Source organism: Ambystoma mexicanum, chromosome 11 (assembly GCF_040938575.1).
Source record: "Ambystoma mexicanum isolate Mex_15411 chromosome 11, UKY_AmexF1_1, whole genome shotgun sequence".
NCBI classification, from domain to species: domain Eukaryota; kingdom Metazoa; phylum Chordata; class Amphibia; order Caudata; family Ambystomatidae; genus Ambystoma; species Ambystoma mexicanum.
In genome coordinates this window covers 421,299,438-421,321,571 of record NC_090934.1, presented here as the reverse complement: position 1 = coordinate 421,321,571, position 22,134 = coordinate 421,299,438, and the positions used below count along the sequence as shown (strand labels likewise).

Genomic DNA, 22,134 nt, shown 5'->3' with positions numbered 1-22,134 from the left:
GTACTTGGACTGTGATTCCAGAAATGTGCCACACTTTTTTCTTCACAGCGCCAGGGGACCACTCCGGTGGTGTTAGTGCGCAGTACAAATATCCTTTAACATTAACATATACTGGCTGATTCCTCATTCACTAGATGTGCAGGGCAGGCCAATAGCCCTTCTTCCCATCCAGTACTAGTAACAACACGTCCAAATACCACTAGCTGAGTTCTTTCTCCACATCTTGGCTCTCCTGGTTTTTCAGTGGCGTCTGAGCAATTCAATTAATCCATCTGGACAATCTTTATTCGTTCTCCTATCTGGGATGGATACATGAGTTTCTTGGTTGTCCATCCTAATCCATTTTCCATCTCCCTTGTATTCACATAGGTATCTTCATATGGGAATGCCGCTTTTGTCCACCATCGCCCATTTTCCTTAAAATTATCCTCTGGTTGTGCATGCTGCTAGATGGATGAGGAATTTGGCATCATATGGTGACATTTCTCTTGCAGTAAAAGTGTTTGTCACGTTTATGGCGTACGGTATGAAGGAACTTACCTAGCAATTTTCGTCTGAGGTCTCCTTCCCACTTCCTTCATGTGCTGGTACCATAGGTTATTCTTTCAGTGTACTGCATTATCTAAATAAGAGTTTATAGTTTCATGATCCCCCCCAGGGTGAGACACCACTGGTCCCCAGGGATCTGTCATCCATGTGGCCAGGACGTGGCCATCGCTTTTGGATCCAGTTCCTGGGGGTGAACCAGTGCGAGAGGATGACCTGGGTGAGGGGTCTTCGTGGAGTGGGAGTGAGACACCGGATGGTGAGAGAGGGTATTCCCTTCCCTGTAACACCTTTACCCCATCCTACCAGGTAGAATACTTAGAACCCCCCCTTCACAACACAAACACTTTCTCATGTACAGCTCACTATGAGAGAAAACGGACTAACACTTGAGGGTCAGGCAATTACTGACCATCACGCACACCTGACTTCCATTACACTTCCCCACATGGATAAAAGGTGGAGCACGGGAATACACTCTGAGTGAGGCAAAGCATGCAAGGAAACAGCAGTTCCAATATGGCAGTTTAACACAAGGAGAAAGACGGCGAAACAGAAGGGTATCGCAAGGAGGGAAGTGCCCTTGACCTTTTCGACAGGGAACCGTTACTTTCACGAAACCTTGAGAATAGAAAGTGTAAGACCAGGAAACCAAGCTGAAGAATCCTGCATTGTGTGTCTAAGCTACCCGGGGTCCTCCCGTGTCGATAATCAAGACTGGGAGAATCACCTGCTGCTGTGGTACTGTCCTTGGCTCCCACAACAAAGCAGTGACAGCAAAATCAACACAGCCGGGGAGGTCGATACCAGACTGGTCTGTGTTGAAGCCAAGGTTGCAAGCGACAACATTGTATGGTGAGTGCTGAAGCAAACAGTATATGATACGCATGTGATAACCAACGCGAGTAAAATTGAATAACAGATGAGTGATTGAACTTTGAAACCGAGATACGATACGTTTTGACAGAGTGGTCTGGCACCACGTGCATGCTCATTTGAAGGTCTATGTAAGGTATCCAACTGAGAGGTGGCAAAAGCGAAAGAATGGCAAAGGGATTGTGAATCGAAGTGGTCCTGCAACGGGTCAAGGAAAATCATGTGCACAATCTAAAGTCTTCAATGTTGATACAGTAAAGAAAGTTGATTATGAAGTAGATAAAGTTGGTCCGAGCCCGAATGAGGGAGATCAACTGAAAGCTTTGGGTTAAAGCAAGTTTGTGTTAAAATGAATTAAAATTGATCAGAGCCTGGTGGAGGGAGACTGATTGATAAAGCAAGTTTGTGCTAAAGTGAATTAAAATTTGTCTGAGCGGTGAGACCACTAGGGATGCGGATGGCAATGGCTGCCTGAAGCGTGGCTCCCCATACCAGGGGGGAAAAAGCGATTAAATAGAGCGCATCCCAAGGGAATTAATGATGGTAACGACAGCTCAGATTTACTAAGGGGTGAGGAATGCAGCGAGCAAGAAAATCGGAGTGGGGGACCCATGCTACCCTGCTAAAAAGTGAGAGCTGACAACCTGATCTGAGGCCTGTGTGGTGAATGGCGCACCGCGGCAGATGCGAAGGGAAAGTGGGGGAGGTGCACCTCCTCAACCTGCTAGGCCGTAGCCGCTGCGGAAAAGAAAGGGAACTCCGAGGAGTGCTGCACAAGATCTGCCCGCCCCCGCCGCCGCTGCAGCAGGACTGGGGCTCAGCCCCGTGATGTGAGGAGGAGCGGCTGGACAGACACGCAGAGGCGGTGTGATGCTGGAAATGCATTGGAGGAACAGGGCCTCCCTGTCCTTGACCTGTAGTCCTTTTTCACTTAATGTTCTGTATTGTTTTCTGCCCAGGAGTCTATGTGGGACTCCTGGCAGTGCAGCTCTTCCGGTTTTTAGTTTGGTGTACAGACCCGTGGGATACCCTTATGGCACCCATGGCTGAGGGTGCTACCCTGTGCCCCTAGTGTATGTTTCTGGGCACCTGTGTGTGGCCCACAGAGCAGGGTATGGGCTGGTGGCAGCTCCATGCTGAATTTGACAGGTGCTCCGAGTATCCTCCATTTTGGGATACCCAGGCCCTGCCATTGGAATCAGTTGATTCCTGATAGGAAACAAGATGGCCCCTGTGGCCTCTTGCTTTCTATTACCTGTTACCTTGTTTTCCCAAAGTCCAGGGAAGCCCTGACTCTGTCCCTTCCCCCTGACTGGCTGTTGGGTGGAAGGTCCAGATATGGTGTTGTTGTGAAGTCCAGGCCAGACTGGCTGGAGCCTTCCCACATTCCTCGTTGCGAGCGTCTGAGAGGGAGGAGTATGGCCTGAATGCACTGTATGCCTGATTGGCTGACTGACTGCATGAATGCCCTTCTGTATGATTGGCTGCTGAGTGTGACCCAGCAGTGTGGATGAGAGGCAGAATAGTATATCTGAGGACCTCTCACCACTGGAAATTGTTCAGAAGCTGTGTCTACACTTGAGTAACTGGAACTGCTGATCCTCGACGCCCAGCTGGAAGAAGAAGAACTGCTACTGCATTTGTTTCGACCCTATTCAAACGCTGTCGAGTTGGTTGAGGACTGATCCGAGAGAAGACCTGTCTAGGCACCCTCTTCCCGTGCTCTGAGGGACCATCGAGCACCGCTAACCTTCGCCGAAGCTTCCTGGAAGACAGACCCTCGAAAGGCTGCCGGCCGGAGATGGGGACCGCTGAGGAGAACGAAGTGAAGCACCCGGACATCGACCCCGTCGAAGTCCATTGCCGTCGACCGGGGTTCGGAGTATCGCCGTAACCGCTGGAGGCCAGTCGACCTGGGTTGGGAGCATCGCCGTAACCGCTGGAGGTCCGTCGAAGCTGTGTTGCCCAGAAGAGGGGACCGCTTGACGCTGTGTCGCCAACGACCGGACCTGCCCGCTCCTTTGCCTAAGACTGTTGAATCGAAGGACACCCTTGTCCACATCGACGACCGCTTTATCCCACCGTAGAAAGTCGAGGACGCTGATGCGCCGAGGAGAATCCGTTGGTGGGTTTCCCGCCACCAACGACCACAAAGACTTCGATGACTCGATGCCCTTGTTGGGCCACAGTTCTTCAGAAACTCTTTGCGGTCCTGAACTATCCAACGCCGAGGTGCCCCACACACCTCATCCTCGCAGGACGTTGCTGACAAGCACCACCTGGATCGACGCCGTAGTCTCGGCACCCTCGAACTTTTCATGGACGCCGTCGACACAGTTCACCTTCTTCGACGCCTCTCGACAATCTGTGACTCCTGCTTTAAAGAGAGTCACTCAAGAAGGATCTCTCGACGCCTCTTTGAAGAACTCTGCTCCACCAGGTACATTGGGGGGTGGGTAGAAACCTTATAGAAGGAAATAAGACTTATAGAACAATATATGGACTGGGCTTGTGTTATATCTTTATCTTTATTTACAGGTTGCCCAGGTGGGGGGGGGATCTCCACACAGAATTGTGCCAAGTTGGTAGGGGTCAATATTCTGACAGTTGTTCTAACCAACTGCTTTCTTCCTTTATCTATTGTTAGTTACTTTTATTACTTGATCTGTGTGACATTTAACCAGAGTATAGTTGATGCACTTCAATGAGATCTGATAATAATTGTGGTACCACTTTAGAACTGTATATACTTGCCATTGTATATTTTCTGAGCACAAAGTGAGTTATTGTGATAGTGTACATAACCATGAATATTAATTATATAAAGACTGTTTTCAGTAATACAGTGTGTGGACATTCCTTTGTGTGGGCTTGGGGACTACACTGTACTTAAGAACCAGCCTGCATCACCTCCTGAGAAGCTAGGCCTTGATTGCTCGTCCATTGCTACCTTATAGAGAATCTTGGCTGGGGTCCTCTGTGCCTCTCCTCTAGCATATAGAGAGCAGAAGTACAGACCCCCCCCCCCCTCCAGTCTTTACAGGCGGACCAGGGCCCATGTCCGATCGAGCTGGTAACAGTCAAGGCTCTCCGATGCGGGCCAGGCAGCAGCAGAGGCAATGCGGAATTAGAGGAGGGGATACGGGGCTGCTGACCACGCAGCTCGATGAAGAGGAAGAAGGCAGCAAGTGGAGGACCGAGCGCGGTACAGAAGAACCAGGAGGAGGTCCAGCCTGATCACACAGCAGCAAAAAAATAAAAAGGGGGGGGACACGTCCGCCCTGGTGCTGGTGTCCTCCCCCTTATCCCCCTTGTACTGGAAAGGAGGGCACCTGCAGCAATAGAATGTGCGGGGAAGTGGGGAGCAAATAACCCCCCGCCCGGAATTAATGAACACCAAGTAACCCTGTAGGGGGCCCGTGAGTGTGGAGGGAGGCCCATTTCGCTCGCCGGATTCGCCACCCACCCGGTGTCTCTAGCTCTGGCGGCATAGTAAAGAGCGGCAAACCACGATAAAAGTATAAATAGCAGGCAGACTGCACTTGACTCCAGTGAAGTCAGAGGCCACAGTTCTTGGGGCTCCAAGAAGCTAATAATCAGGAGTTCCTGAAGAGAGTGGAGCAGGAAGAACCTAGCTCGAGTCTTGGGGGTGAACGGCTTTCTCCGGAAAGTGCTCTTGGAGCATCCTGACCGGGGCACAGCAAGCTAAGACCACATGGGGGAGAGGAGGTGAGGACTGCCAGTGAAGGGGGCCGACCCCCGGGGCCACGCACCTTCATTCCAGCAGAGTGTGGTTGTAGAAGAGAGGTGGTAACGGCAAGAGCAAGGCTCCCAGATGGTCTCACCACAAGGGACTTACCCAGAAAGTGCCAACTATCCCCCATCAATCCGTAAGGTGGAACTGACGCTAGGATAGATGACGCTAGGATAGATGACGCCCCAGAGCAGCGGCCTGGCCGAGAACTGAAAGGTCCTCGAGACACCTACTCCCCCAAGTATCAAAATAGGGTTGCAAGAAGGTGAGAAGGGACCAATACGGGGACCCCCTTAGGAGGTCAGGAGGCCCTCCAAAGATTCAGAAGAGCAGAATCCCACCAAGCCAGGAGCTCTCCCACCTCAGATCCCGACATTAATGACACATCCATCAAAGAGGACATAGCGGGGGTAATGGTGGCGATAAGAGCCCTGCGCTCCAATATCCAAACATCCATATCAGAACTGTGTGGAAAAGTGGAAAAAAGAGAAAGAAAAGAACAAGTTACTTTCTTACCTGGTAACGTTCTTTCGATGGGATGGTCCGACGACGTATTCCATATCTATGACATGTAATCACCACAGCTCTGCTGCTTCGGAAACTTTTTTCGGCGTCTGCGTTCCGCGTCGATGACGTTGATGCGCCGTCGTCGAGGACCTCCTCCGACGTCATCCGATGTGATAAGTAGGACGCCCGTAGCCTGAGTTGTAGTTTTTTCCCCCAGAACGTGTGACATTAGTCAACTGCCAGTCAGACACAAAGCCTTGCGGAACGTAAGCTGCAATCGCAAAAGAAATTCTGCAGCGGGGAAGGCAGGGAGGGAGCGATATGGAATACGTCGTCGGACCATCCCATCGATAGAACGTTACCAGGTAAGAAAGTAACTTGTTCTTCGAGGGGATTGGGTCCTCCGACGTATTCCATATCTATGACAGACTCCCGAAGCAGTACCAGAGCAAGGAGGAGGGAAAGAATTTAGAATCAAAATTTAGAATTGCCAATCAAATAGCAGAGCAAAGGACCGCCTTGCCAAAGGCCAGATCCTGTCCTCGGATGGAATCGAGGGAATAGTGACGTACAAATGTATGTACTGAAGCCCAGGTGGCTGCATCACAGATGTTGCAAATAGGAACACCCCTCTGCAGGGCAGTAGATGCAGCCATACCCCTGGTAGAATGGGCCGCAAGCCAGCCGGTGGGTCCTTACCCGCCAATCGGTAACACTCCGAGATGGCCAAAATAATCCAGCGAGACAAAGTCTGTTTCGTCACAGCTTGCCCCAAACGCTTTACAGCGTAACCAATAAAGAGTTGATCGTCCACTCTGACCCGGGACATGTGTGAAACATAAAAGCTTAAAGCTCTCCTAGGATCAAGCCTATGGAGCCTCTCCTCTTCCTTACCAGGATGCGGAGGAGGATAGAATGCCGGAAGAACAATCTTCTGGGCCAAATGAAATTCCGTCACTACCTTCGGGAGAAAAGAAGGACGAACTCTAAGGACAACCCTGTCCTTGTGAAATACAGTGAAGGGTGGCTTAACTGAAAGTGCCTGTAACTCACTCACTCTGCGAGCGGAAGTAACCGCAACTAAAAACACAGTTTTCAGAGTTAACAGCCTCAAAGGGCAAGAATGTAAAGGCTCAAACGGAGCACCCATAAGAAACTTAAGAACAAGGTTTAAACCCCAACCGGGCACCAGGAAAGGTGACGGAGGGAACACATTAGTGAGCCCTTTCAGAAACTGTGAAATTAAAGGGATTTTAAAGTAAGAACACTCCTCAGACGAGCGCTTAAAGATGGACAGCGCCGCCAGATAACCTTTAATGGTACCCACTTGCAAGCCCCTGTGGGCCAAGGAAAGTAAAAAGGACAGAACCATGGGGATGTCACATGCAAAAGGATCCACATTTTGAACTCTGCACCAGTCGCAGAACTTACGCCAACGGTACAGAGACTTTGTTGCTGGCCTTCAGGCCGAAAGCAACACCTCCATCACGTCTTCAGGGAGGTTCCTATCCTTATACCTCAACCTTTCAGAAGCCAAGCGTGAAGGTTGAGGGATCTGACCTCTGGATGGAGAACCTGACCCCCCTCCCGTGAAAGCAGATCGTCTCGGTAGGGAAGACGACGTGGAGGGCAGATGGACAAGTCGAGAAGGTCCGGGTACCACGTCCTCCGAGCCCATGCCGGAGCAATGAGGATCATCCGGGAACTGAACTTCCGTAATCTCCGCAGCACTTGCGGGATGACAGGGACTGGCGGAAACGCCTACAGCAGCGGGAATGACCAGTCCACCACGAACGCGTCTCCTAAGGCTCCTTTTGGAGGAAATTCCCGTGAGCAAAACCTTTCGCACTTCCGGTTGACACTGGAGGCGAAGAGATCCACTTGAGGGGTCCACCAAAGGGAGAAGATCTCCAGGAGAATCTCCTGAGCCAACTCCCACTCGTGAGAGATCGTGCTCTGCCTGCTCAGAGCGTCCGCCGTCACGTTTTCGTCTCCGGCCAGATGAACTGCCGAGATCGAAACTTCCTGCTGGATGGCCCAGAACTCGAGCTGCATCGCCTCCCTGCACAGAGGAAGTGACCCTGCCCCCCCCTTTTTGTTGAGGTAGTGCATGGCCACTGTGTTGTCCGTCAGGATCAGGACGCTCTTTCCTCGCACAGTCGGCAGAAAAGCCTTCAGGGCTAGCCTGACGGCCCTCAGCTCCAACAGATTGATATGGAGTCTGGACTCCGACGGAGACCAACGACCGCTGACTGTCAGCCCGTTGGCATGAGCTCCCTATCCCGTGAGGGATGCATCCGGCACGATCGTCACCTCCGGCCAGGGAAGCCAAAATGGAGCCCCCTTCATCAAGTTGCCTTCGACGGCCCACCACAGAAGGTCCCGGGTGACCAAGGGCGGCACCCGAACCGGGTCCGACATCCAGCCGGAGGACTGCGACCATTGCGTCTTGAGTGTCCACTGCAAAGATCTCATCCGCAGGCGAGCCTCTGGTACCAGAAGAATGCAGGATGCCATGAGGCCGAGCAACCTCAAGAACTCGAACGCTGGGAGCGTCTGGGCATGGCGAAACTTGTGCACCATCTGCTGAATGTGAAGAGCCCTCACCTGGGGAGGAAAACACTGCCGCAGGGAAGTGTCGAGCACTGCTCCGATGTACTGGAGCCGCTGTGTTGGCGTCAAATGGGACTTCTTTAAATTGAGGGAGAAGCCCAGCCTGTGAAGGGAGTGGCAGGTGACGGACAGATGATCCAGGAGTTACTCGGGAGAGCTCCCCCTGATCAACCAATCGTCCAGGTAGGGGTAGACATGAATCCCCCCTTGCCTGAGATGTGCTGCCACCACCACCATGAGCTTGGTGAAAACACTTGGGGCGGAGGTCAATCCGAACGGCAGGACCCGAAACTGAAAGTGCGAGTCGCCAACCGCGAACCTCAGGTACTTCTTGTGCTTGGGATGGATCGGCACATGGAAGTAAGCATCCTTGAGGTCGAGAGACACCAACCAGTCCTGAAGCTGAAGGGCCTGGAGGACTTGAGAGAGAGTAACCATCTTGAACTTGTCCTTCCTGAGGAGTTTGTTCAAACCGCGCAAATCCATGATGGGTCTCAATCCACCGTCTTTCTTTGAAATCAAAAAATAAGGGGAATACCATCCCTTGTTCCTCTCCGCTACAGGCACCAGTTCTATGATGCCTTTCTCCAGCAGGGCTTGAATTTCCTGCGCAAGGAGCGGATCCGGACTCTGCAAAGAGAGGTTCCCCGGTGGATTGTCGCAAGGCCTGTGCCGAAAAGGAAGACAGTAGCCGTGGGTTATGATCTCCAGAACCCACACATCTGAAGTAATGGCTTGCCACTCTACAAGATGCTGCGCCAGCCTTCCCCCAACCAGCGAACCAAGGGGCATGGCCTCATGACTGAGTAGTAGCGGCTGCGGCGTTACCTGAGGGCAAAGAGGCAACTGCTCGAGCGGCCTTGGCACCACGAGTACCCTGTCGTCCACCTCTGGTACCCCTGCGTTGGCCTCTTTGACTGCCAGCTCCTCTCGCTTTACTGAAGGACGAGTAATAGCGAAAGGAACCACCCCTCCATTGCTGTCCCCTAGGACGAAAAGGCGGAGGTTGGCGAACTGCAGCGCCCAACGACTTCGCTGCAGCTTTTGACGCATTCAGCTAAGTCCAAAGCCGACTGAACGGACTCACACATGGCATCCTTACCATCCTGGACCATAGCAAGGAAACCATCCCGTTCGTCCCCTTCGGGAATATGTTCAGCCGCTAACGCAACACAGTTCCACAGAGTGTGTGTGAAACGAGACAAGGCACAAATGGAGTTGGCCGCCTGAAGCGCCATACCACCAGAAGAAAACACTTTCTTCGCCCAGCCATCAAAACGTTTGTCGTCCCTATCAGGAGGGATGGTAGGGTACGACACCTGCTTTGCCGGGGCCGTGGCCGCCTGCACCACCAAACTCTCCGGAGTCGGGTGCCTGGTCAAGTAGCAGGGGTCGCTACTGGCTGGACGGTATTTTCGCGACAAGGACCTGCCCACCGCCGGGAGACTCTCCGGAGCAGTCCAAGCCGCTGCCACCCTCCTCTGTAAAGCCATATGGAACGGCAGTACCGGGTCAGTTGGGGGACCAACATCAAGGATGTCTGTGAGATCATCCTGCACAAACTCCCCTGGGGGAGCAGACCATCCCAAGTACTCAGAAACCCTAGCCATAAGGCGTCGGTACGAGGAATCGGCATGAGAGCCAGGCTCAGGCCTACAAAACTCCACCTCCGGAGAGGTGTCCAGTCCACTGGCATCATGCAGTGACTGCCTCAAATCGTCAAACTGACTATGGCCCGAGACAATTTCATCTGGAACCTGACTAGGAACCAGGCCATCAGAATCCTCATCTGCCTCTGAAATATATTCCAGCTGGCGAAAAGAAGGCACCCGAGAGTGCTTGCTCTTAACCAGCGCCTTCCTAGGGGGTTCCCCCGTGCCACGGGGTACCTCCGACACCCCGGCCTCGAAAGGCGTCGAGGGAGTCGAGCGAATCGGCGCCGGCGTCGAGAGAACAGGCATCGGCGCCGAGAGGATCGGCGTCAACGTCAGATGCAGCGCCGCCAGCATCGGCGGCGTCAACACAGTCCTCGAAGCCGGAGCTCCGAGCGTGTCCTTCGACGACCTGTCCGAAGTTCCCTTGTCCGAACGGGACCCCTCCCGTGACTCATGCTGACCACTTTTGCGAGCGGTGTCTCTCGACCTCTCATGACAGACCCCACTCGGGGGCGCGGACGGCTTAGTACCCTGCGACTCAAGAATCGCCAGCATTTTCTTCCCGAAGGAAGCCCATTCCTCCGGCGTTGCACGGCTGGTGGGGTAAGCGACGTGCCGGGCAGAGTCCTCCGAAGAGGACCTGGAAGACGACCGGTGTCGGCGCTTCCGAGAATGCCTCGAAGAGGCTGAGGAGTGGCGAGACCGACTCCTAGAAGGAGACCCACGAGACTTCCGACGATGACGCGGAGAGTCTCCTCTCGAATCATCCGTCGAAAGCCCTGCAGACTTCGACTTCCGGGGCTTGGACACCCGACCTACCGACAACTTCTTCTTACGTTCACGTAAGGCTTTGGACGTGAGCGACTGGCAGTCGATAGTCATCCGTGTCGTGGGCCTCCCCGAGGCACCAGAGGCAGGCGTCGTGCGAGTCCGTCACCGACATCTTGGACCCACACTCCCCGCACTTCTTGAAGCCCGGACGCGGGGTCGAAGACAAAGTAGAAGACATCTTCACACGAAGAATTTTCACAAAAACGAACAGGTTCGAAGAACCGAGAAGAACAGAACTCCAAAGAGTCGAGGCGTTAACCGAGATTCACGAAGCAACACGTTTGCGGAATAAACGGAACTGAGGCTACGGGCGTCGTGCGTCCTACTTATCACATCGGATGACGTCGGACGTCAGAGGAGGTCCTCGACGACGGCGCATCGACGCAGGACGCAGACGCCGAAAAAAGTTTCCGAAGCAGCGCAGCTGTGGTGATTACATGTCATAGATATGGAATACGTCGGAGGACCCAATCCCCTCAAAGTGGAAAAACTGGAGCATAAGCGGACTTAATTGAAATGAAAATAAATGCTAGAATGACGGACATTGAGCTAAGTGAAGAAGAGCTCTCTCTGAAAATGGATGACCTGGAGAACAGAGAAAGGAGATAGAACATAAGGATAATCGGCCTGGAAGAGGCGGACGGGGATACCCCGGCCCAGGTTGAGAAGAAAATGCAGGACATTGTGAACCTTCTCTTTCAAGCAGAAGGAGGCAAGAAAGTGCAGATTGAAAGAGCCCACAGAGGAGGGAGATTGTTCAGCGGCGGCCCACGCTCTGTAGTGACTCTGCCAGTGACTCTGGACCCTGAGGTGGAATTTTTCTCCTTGGTTGATAGTGACCCTGGTGTTCGTGTTGGACTTTCAACCAGTTTTGACACTCTTAGATAAAAGATAGGGCCCTTTCCTCTAACAGGGCAGTCACTTCCTGTTACCACACGGGCTGGGGTGCTAAGAGGAGTTGGTGTGGAGGGATCTGAATGGCAACGGGGTAAGATAGGTAGGCGAGTATGTGACTTCATCACATTGAAATATGGCTTTCATATTTCACTTTGGTGACGTCTGAGCGAGGATTTATGAATTTTTCGTTGGGGTATATTGTAGGTTGTATAATGGGAGTCAATGGAAGCCATATACAAAAAATGTTTTCCCCCCTACACAAAGCACTGTATGGCCTCCTTCCATTCTCCTAAACAGTGTGGGCTTCATCTGTGCCCCTACCACTTTGACTAGACATTTTGGAGATTGGTCAGGCATAGAGGCGTTCCGATGAGCATAGGTTCGTATTAGACTGTATATTTGTTAAAGTATTTAGTCAAATAGAGAGCCAAAAAGTATGTATTTTTCTTTTTTTTACAAAAGAATGCTCCAAACCTAGTACACATATTAAAAACTAAGGAAAACACGTATATATTTATTTCCAATGTTTCTTGTATGCGCTTTATTTTTCTCCTGCAGCGCATATGTAAATAAAGTAAAGCCTTGGAATCAGTTTGCTTTTTAACTCGAGCTTTGATCATTCTATTTCTTCTTTATGGTATTTAAAAAGGTTTTAGAGGAGCATTTTGGCAGATTCTCGGTGACATGTCTTCTCCAAATGAAGGAGGTTTGAGCCCTGCTTAGTACCCATTGTTCTGTCCCCTACTCCTCCTCCCCTCGACTTGGAGAGGGCAGACCAAGGCCTCATCTCTTTAAAATGCCAGGATATGATGGCCGCACCAGCTTCCACCCACCCCCTACATCTGCTCTGGGAGTTTCCCCGGTTTCTCCCAGGATGAAACATGCCACCCTGTGTATTTGGGAGGCAGACTTTTGAATTGGGGACCCAGGGGCTTCCTCTTTTTGGAAGGTTATGGTTGGAACGTCATACATTCTTCATACTGATGCCGCACATTGAGTGTGTAGCGACAAAAAAGAAAGGCTCCCTTTTGCATGGCGATTGTGCTTGTATGCACGCTTTCAAAGTGGGAGGAACATGCAATGTACAAAGAGGCAAGACCTTCGCAATCGCCATGACGTCTTACACTAAATTATCTAAGTTATGAGGCATCGCAAATCACTTCTGCTCCAGTGCACCCCCCCCCCCTTCACCTACGTCTTTCCTACTCATTTGAACAGGTTTGAATTTTTTATTACGAAATGCAATTCTTTTTTCAGCACCGAGCGACTTCTTTTAATTGGGGGTCCCCGGCATACCCCACATAGACCGCCACTTCCAGTTACCCTGCCTTGTACATTCTTTATATTTGTTTGGCATGTTATTGATTATGAAATACATTGTTGTAAGCAAGGGAGTCATTTCGTAAAGATATTTGGTAGCAAACGCACACTCCCATTCTCAGCTGGGGCGGGGGGAGACAGTCACCTCCTCGAAACATTAGTTCTCATCGCCGTTAGTTCATGTCATATTTTGTTCTCTTTTAAAAGACTTCCCTCCCAAATAAGGCACCCACAAAGAGCCATGAATTTGCAGACATACCCCTGCCCCTCGCAGATGTGGCTTCCTGCACATGTTGAGCACCGAGAAGGGGGAAACAGGCCGAGCTCTAGCTTTCATCCTAAAAAGCGGGAAACCTGCATTTACTGCTAAGGAATGGAATGTAAGTTGGTAGATTATCTTACGTTACTAGGATTCATGCTGTGCACCCCTGCCATTTGCTGTGTCTCCAGTATCACTGGCAGACCCGAAAGCAAGTGGGGTGACTTAGGTTAGTGTGGAGGAAGGCAAATGTGAATGAGCCCAGAGAGTGAACGCCTTGATCTCGTAGTCCTAATTTAATATATCATAAAGATTACAATTAACTATAATAATAAATATAAAGGTCAGTAAGTAGAACTAAAGAAGTTAGGGAATTCCCAGATACAGTAGATTGCTGAGGTGATCTCCTAAGTACATTATCTAGAGCAGTGGTAATAGCTGACCTCAAAAGTCAAAGGTGGCTGCGTTTGGTTCAAAATGATATATGCTGCTGGATCTCATCAGAACAACCAAAATAATCAGTGAGGGTAAAGTGTACTCAACAGGATCTCATCCGAACGACAAAATGATCAGTGAGATTGTAAAGTGTACTCAACGGGATCTCATCCGAACGACAAAATGATCAGTGAGAGTGTAAAATGTACTCAACGGGATCTCATCCGAACGACAAAATGATCAGTGAGATTGTAAAGTGTACTCAACGGGATCTCATCCGAACGACAAAATGATCAGTGAGAGGTTAAAATGTACTCAACTGGATTTCATCCGAACGACAAAGTGATCAGTGAGAGGTTAAAATGTACTCAACTAGATCTGCTCTGAACGACAAAGTGATCAGTGAGAGGTTAAAATGTACTCAACTGGATCTGCTCTGAACGACAAAGTGATCAGTGAGAGGTTAAAATGTACTCAACTAGATCTCATCCGAACGACAAAATGATCAGTGAGAGGTTAAAATGTACTCAACTAGATCTCATCCGAACGACAAAATGATTGGCGAGGGGATTAATTGAGAGATAATGGAGAACTACTGATACATCTTCCTATTGGGGAAAGACCGCAGCACCTAGCAGCCGGGCTTCTAAAATCCAAGGCCTATCGATGTAATGCACAAGTCCATTTCTGTGTGTGGCGGGGTCAGAGGGAACATTTCGGCATGCTTCAGTGAATAGGTCAAATAGGAACTCTTGTATCCTGGAAACCTGATGGTGGACAGCAGGCAGGGGGAGAGTTCTGGAAAATTGTTGTGTTGAGATGAAAAGTGTGACCTTTTGCTAGGAATGTTACTCTTTCGCCACTAATTCTGCAACCAACTGAAACGCTTTAGCAGTGGCATAATAGTAAACGTTGCGAGTAGATATAGAAAGGATAGGCCTCGCAATTCGTTGGTGCATGCTGATCATAATGGCTCTTTTTCATTAATACATTATATTATACCTCGAAAACCACAGTTGCTAAAAGAGGTAGCTACGCCCCTCCTCATCATCTTTAAAAAATGCAAAATGGAATTGCTTTTCCTACTAAATATAAATTAGCTTTGTTTTGGTTGTTGCTATAGGTCTTACAGTGCCAAAAGGTAAGGGTACGTCAAAGTGCAGCGCAGGTTGAACTATAGTTTATTAACATTGAATGAGGAGTAGAACAGCCAAGAGAAAGGAGGAAGGCAGAGCGAGGAAACCGATCGATATAGTGTGGGGGTTTTGGCAAATGAGAAACGTATGGCTAATGTGTGGAACCTACAGACGGGCACCTTTAGAGAGTGCCACTGATCAGAAGCCTTTGGAGACCATTTCATTTTGAGGCCTTAACCCTGACAGGGATGTGTATGTTTTGAAGACCCGATAACAGTTCCTCACTTACCCACAGTTGGTCATGCCTAAAATGTGTCTGCAGTGCCCGATTGAGGAGATGCTGGCCCGAGTGACCTAGTGGAGGCCCCGACTGTGGGGGATGCAGACCATGACTCATGTGCAGACCCAGAGTATATTAGTATTTGGGTTTCTGTGGCACAAACCAAGCTAGGAAGCAACAGAGCGCTGTACAAGTTATTTGGAGTTAACGGAGGTCTGTGGCAGGGGAGGGTACAGGCTATAGTAGCACGGATATGCCTTACTGCTGGGCTGGTACATGTTTAGGAATAAAAGAGCCTAGGTATTCCAGGAATAGCAAGTGCAAGCCCTCCGCGAGGAGATGCAGACAGTGTTAAGAAGTGCATGCTGGAAGTAAGATGCGGGCTGTGAGTGAGCAGTGTAAACTGATTGAGGAGGTGCACACCCTGAGGGTAATGGTTGGGCATGTGTCGTTTCTTCGACTTGAGCCTTGCCAGTGGTGGTTTTCACTGTCATTACAAAAGTAAATTTGAACCCCCTTTATGAAAAGTCCATACTGTGAAAGAGGGTATCCTTCGGAAGTTAGCAGGAAGCCTGGCACCACAGTGGCACGAAGGCTGTGTGGAGGAAGGGAGCAGGGAACTGAAATGGGTAAGAGTTGGAGCAGCAATAGTGTCTTGGTGAGGGTATCGAGTTGGTTTTCTGACCCGATTTATTTCGAAGCCATTTTTGCTGACAAAATTACTATGAAAAATCTCATTGAAATATATAGGGGGCGAGTAAGGGGTTAAAAGTGGTGGGGAGGTAGTTGGGATAAGCGTAACAGCATAGAGCGAGGGAAGTTAGGTGGGGACTCCCAACCCCTCGCCCCCCAAAATGAAAATCAAATTGTGCTGAATTTGTTCATAGTAATTTTATCCGTAAAAATTACTCCGGAAATCATCGTGGTGGCAAAGGGATTTAGAACCCTTGGGAAGGCGGTAGATGGCCCCCAACCCTGAAACAGCCACGAAAGGACAACGAAAAGGTGAAGGTCATATGCCGGTTGGGGATGAGGGACAAGCACAGCGAGGTGTGGGGGCTGAACATAAATGAGGAGGGGCATGGTAATGCGGCCAAGTAACGACTGCTTCAAGGATACAGGGGAAAGCTAAGGGGGCTCGATTAAGAGGAGACCGGCCTGTGCGAGAAAGGCCAATTCCAAGCAACAACATACACTCGGGTAGGTATATGGTGTGAGATGCACATTCTTGACTGAGGGGTGCACACCCTGATTGAATAGGCAGATGGTGGCAGTGAGAGGATGTGCTATGAGTGAAAGGTGCAAATTCTTGAGTGAGTGCACACCCTTTATTATGGTATTTATTGAGCGAAGATGCGGTGGGAGTGAGGGGATGACGCTCTGAGTGAGAAGGGAAAACCTTTAGTGAGGAGATGTAGTACACCCCTGAGCGAATAAGTATGTGGTGAGAGTGAGGAGGTGAGGCAATGAGTGAGTGGTACAAACTCTGGCTGAAGAGTGCACACCTCAAGTGAATAGGTACGTGAGGGGTGAGGCAATGAGTGAGTGGTGCAAACTCTGCCTGAGGAGGTTGAGGTGCGGATGCATACTGATGAAGTGCAGGCCCTGAATGGTGGGATGAATACTCTTAATGTGGAGGTGCAGTAGGAATGTTCAGGCCCTCGTCTAGGGACGGGCATGCTGTTTGTCAGGACGAAAAAGCATTGAGTGAAGGGGGGCAGATCGAGAGAATGGAGGTGCAGGTACCGAATGACATGGTGCAAACTGGATGAGGTACAAGAACTCAGATGTCTGTAAAACTATGTATGTGAGAGCCCCATATTTCTATTTTAGGGATTTGCTGACACCTGCTGGCCAAAATGGTCTCCGCAGTTCTTTATAATCCAGTCCTGTAAAATAATAAAATAAACATTAACCACCCCCGCTCACTGCACTGTCCTTCCCCTTCGTCCCCACCCTGCACTCTTTTATGGAGAGGTTGGGTGACGGACTTGTGTGCCGAGCGTGGAACGGCTTCATATTTTGTTTGTTTCATTGGGTTAATTTACCACCACATTTTTTTTATAGGCATTTGATGTTGCCAGACTTGCTTTCGATGAGTGTAGCAGGGCACTTCACATAAACATGTGGGAGGAGAGTTTGGAGCATGAGGCCTTACTCGGAGCAGTATGGAGTGTGAGGTTCGGTAGACTTCCGATTGCAGAAACTAAAGCAGCTCCTGGTAATCCAGCATTAACCTGTGGCCAGGAGCTACCACTGGGGAACGAAGAGCTAGTTAGTACATAGCGCTCTGCAAATCTAACTTACACATGAGATGCAAACTTCATTTTGTCCATTATTTATCTCTCATGCTTTAGATATTGTATAGATGTTTCCTAATGTTTATGTATCAATTGTCCCAAATACACAGAGTTAAATTCACATAGGTGTGTTTGTTTGGCATTGGTTGGCCTGGGAGCCAAAAGTAGCTCCTGGAAGCTGTTGGTGTCAAGCTAACCAGGCTCTTTTTGGCTATGAGCAGGAGCTAAATAGCTCCCAGCTAATTCAAACCTTGCAGAAAGCAGGGGACGGGAACTGGGAACAATTAAGTGGGCCAGTGTGAGAGAATACACTCATTGTGCATGTGTGCACTTTAACAGTTTACATTATATATAGGTAAAATGTGCTACGACTCGTGAGCTAATGAATTATCTGGTTCCCAGGTACCCTCACTTGAAGATCCCCTGGCTTAGGCATGTAAAAAGCATGCTGGTGGAATTGGATGTGGTTCAATGTTTCTGTACAACAGAGGTTATGCATCGTAAGGTTCTGAAGTCTGTAAAAGTATGGGTACTTCAGCATATCCTGGACAAAAGGGAGTCAGTTATTGGACATACTGAGGCCTGCTAATAGGAAGCATTGATGTATTTTATTTATTGTGTTCACTTGTAAAGCACCTAAACCTAAAAGCATCAGGCCGCTGTTGCAATCCCGTTACATCATAAAATCAATTTCCTTAGGCAGTTACATTACCTCGCCACAAACATACTGACATAGTGAATATCAATGCAGGTTATTTACAAAAACATAAAACTTGTACTCAGGTCCAGGGTATTGAGAGTGATACCAGGGGTCCGTTAGACAAATGGCCATGTTTTCAAACCCTTGCGGAAGGACCAGTAGGAGTCCTCTGCTCTTCGGTCTGGGGGAAGGGCATTCCAGTGGTTCACGGTCACTGTGGGGAAGCTTACCCCACCTCCTCTGGCTCTTTTCACTTTTTCCAGGGCCAGCCAATGAGCATGGATAGACCTTACTGGTCTGGTAGACAGATCTCTCAATTTTCTGAGAGGGATATTGCGGGCCAGTATTGTTGCTTAGGCATTTGGGGGTAATATACAACGTTTTGAAAATAATCCTTTCCCAAATTGGAAGCCAGTTTCCCTTTGTCCTGGCGGCTGAGATATGGTCTTGTTTCGGGATGTTCAACGCTGCTCGGAGGGCATTGTTTTGGATTACCTGTAATTTGTTGATGTTCTGTTTGGAGGTCCCAGCAAAGAGGACATTACAGTAATCCAATCTTGCACCAATGGCGATGGGCAGCTTTCTGGAGTCAGGGACTGCATTCACTTGTTTGGAAGCATCCAAGTGGACACCCAGTGTTTTTTCAGAGGCTGAGACAGGGATCTTTATTCCATCTATTGTGAAGGAGGGCTATGTTTCTTCAGCATAGCAGGAGAGCCCACCAACAAGATTTCCTTCTGGTCGTCATTCAGGCACAAGTAATTAATGGCCACCCAGGCATGGATTGTGGAATAGATTTTATTGATGTTGAGGAAGTCTTCATCATAGGATCCTGAGAGGGGGGAGGGTTTGGGTATCGTCGGCATAATTGGTGTAAGATATGCTGATGACATCCAGGAGGTCAAATAAAGGTTTTGTGAAAATGTAGAGGGAAGGGGAGACGCAGGGACCTTGAGGATCAACGCAGGGGATTGGGATAGGTGGGGCATTTGCCATGTCTGAGAAAACTCTCGTGGATCTACCTTGTAGAAAGGAGGCTATCCATGATGTTGCCTCATGGGAGAAGTTTTCTAAGGTAGTGAGGTGGTGGCATAGAGTTTTGTGATCTACTAGATCGAAGGCAGCAGATAGATCGAGTAGGAGGAGGATTGCTGGTTTGCCCTCATCACTGAAAGAGTCGAGTAGGATTTTCAGATCTAGTAGTGCAGATTCCATGCCGTGACCTGGCCGGAAGCCTGATTGACGTATCCCTAGGATGTGGTTAGTTGCAAGGTATGGTTAAACCTTGTTGTAGGCTGCTCTATCCAAAATCTTTAGCAGGAATGGTACTGTAGTGATAGGATGGTGGTAGTTTTGGTGCTGAGGGGTCGAGCAAGGTTTTTTATTTAGTAGGGGTGGGGGACCCAACACTCTTAAGCTTGCCGGGACCATATTAGAGGTGAAAGAGGCATTACTGCATTTTGTGATGAAAGGAAGTAGGGCTTCTGAGCAATCTGTGATGGTAGTAGCAGGGTAGATGTCCCCTTCACTTTTTGAGAGTTTTAGATTGCTGAGAATGTTAGCCGTTTCTAATTCCGAAACTGCTATGAAATAGAATGCTGGTGTGGTGTGTACTTGGATATTGGAGTGGGTGTTAGCAGCAACTTGTTTCTTTTCTATTTTCAACTGTAGGGAGCTAATTTTCGAGTGCATAGCCTTCTGAGTATTGGTAGACCATATCTCGTCTTTGTTGATGGTGGTAGGGGGTGTGGAGTCTAACTCTCTAAGAATTCCGAATATTTCTTGAGTTGAAGTTGGCCTCAGCTATTCTGGTGTTGTATACTTCCACTTTGGCTGCCGTAATTACCTGCTTATATTCTATCGCAATCTTGTTAAAAGCAATTTTTAGGCGGTCAGTAGGGTCTTTCTTCCAGATGTCTTCCGCCTGTCTTTTTTTTCCGAGGGTAGGGCTTGGAGGTTTGGAGTGAACCAGGAGTTGATGTAGTATGTCGGTTTGGGCTTTGACCTTTCTAGGAAAAATTGGGGCCACCATGTTTATTGCTTTGGTCAGGGTGCTTGAATAAATGTCTGCTAGGACTTTTGCGTTTGCTGAACCAAGGTATTGCAGGCAGAGGGGAAGAGAGGAAGGGGAACTAGACTCTTTTTAAATTTTGCAGGAGCTGCGGGCAAAGGTGGGTGGTAAGGATGGCAGGTACAGGGGTTGTTGTTTCAGCGAGTGGATGGTGAAGCAAAGGATGTGATGGTCCAACCATCGACAGGGGATGTTGGGAGGTGATGGTGATATTGCTGTTCAAGTCAGCAATCCATTCCAAAGTTCTGCCTTTGTTATGGATTGAGGAGGAAAGACAGTGTTTGAAGCCTCGGTCAGTCAGAGCATTAGCCATGGCTGAAGCAGCGGTGTCTACTGGGTTGTAAAGGCTTAGATTGACATCCCCCAGAAGTATAACTCTTGGGGTTGGCTTAATGTTTTCACCTATAATGTGGCTGAGATTTTCCTCGAAAGAGGCTGCAGGGCCTGGCTGATGGTAGATAGTGTGTATGGTGATGGAGTCTGAGGGGGCGGTTGCGAGTTGAATGGAGAGGAGTCCACAGTGTCCATCTATAGAGTTGCTGAGAAGCCTGATTTGAAGAGATTCCTTGTAGATGAGTGACACCTCCGCCTCTGGTGTCTGTTCTATCTCACCTAAGTATGGGGAAGCCTTCTGGAGGAGCTAGCGACAGGGCTGGACCATAAGCTTGGTTGAGCCAGGTTTCTGTGATGGCCAGTGAATCTAGTTTTTGGGTAGTAATCACATCATTGATTTCTAAGGCATGTGCAGGGAGTGATCGTGATATTGATGAGGGCTCTGTAGAGAATGGGGCAATGTTGGACTCCTTGGGGAAATATGGAGGTTAATGGTGAGGAAGGTTACTCAGGTCGCAAGGATTTCGTACTAATGGGTGTGCTCGCATTAGTACTATGTTCAGAGGTGTGCGCGTTGTGGATGCTGATGTTCCTTTTGGCGGAGAGGCAGTAACTGGTGGTGGTGGGGTTTTCGTATACTTTTTGCTGATCGCTGTAGTCTGTAAGAGGTTCAGGGCAAGGTTGCTTTTTACTTGGATCCATACAGTAGGATGTGCCCTTCATGCTTCTGGCTGTGGGGCAACAGCTTGTGTAAGTTCTAGTATTAAGGAAGCTGTCCCTTCTTTCGATAGATGCTGGGCAGTGGTAGGGTTTATTCTAATTGGTCTATAACCTAGCCTGGTATTTCTTGCTGAGATAGTGGCAGGGGTGGAGACATCCACTCGCCTTGGCTCGAGTGTGACAAGAATTGAGGGCTATGCAGGGACAGTACCTGCCTTGGGGGTACTGGAGGGGGGATTCTGGTCAGGGGGGATTGCTTGTTCTATGGTTGGGTAGTCTTGGGGGGGGGGGGCTAGATGTCCTTAGAGATGGGTAGCTGTCCCTATGGGGCTTGGTGTGAGCAGGCTTGTAATTGCGTGATACTAATCTTTGGTGGGTACTAGCTCTTTGAACAATCTGAGTCGAGGCTACTGAAGGTCCTGCATAGCAGGGAGCCAGTATGGATGAGTTGGTGTTTGCATAACGGAATGCATTGGCGTTGAAGTGGGAGGGCGGCAGATTCAAACAGGTTATGTTCCCTGGCCATTCCCCACAGAGCAGTAATGGTAGCGGGGCAGTGCTCTTTGAGAAGACCATCATTTCCGTGTTAGGGTTGTGGGGACATGACATAAAGGCGCTGAGTTGTCCATCGGGCGGCTTGCCATAAGAGTTAACCTGCTGGGGCCTTTCACATTAGTTGTGTCGATGCTCTAAGGGTGTCGAGGGCGAAAGGGAGGACCGAATGTGACTCCAGGTGGAAGGAACGGGGTGAGGCAGGGGGTGGGGAAGTGTTGCGGGCACCAAGCGTGCGTAGCCATTCTTAACTGAAGTATAAACGCTGGCAGTACAATGAAGTACGATGGGCTTACCTTTCAGCCTGTGGCACGTCGGGGCTGCTGGGCTGGGAATGTCCTTGGTCCGC

The 22,134-nt window shown here is 49.6% G+C and overlaps 1 protein-coding gene and 1 long non-coding RNA gene across 9 annotated transcripts in view; one reads left to right on the top strand and one right to left on the bottom strand.

Moving 5' to 3' along the window:
* The window catches only part of DGKZ (diacylglycerol kinase zeta), a 1,700,725-nt gene that overhangs the window by 313,738 nt on the left and 1,364,853 nt on the right, over window positions 1-22,134 (top strand). The gene's annotated exons all lie outside the window — the stretch shown is intronic.
* Window positions 1-22,134, bottom strand: part of LOC138503473 (uncharacterized) — a 297,695-nt gene that overhangs the window by 150,704 nt on the left and 124,857 nt on the right. The window lies entirely within an intron of this gene.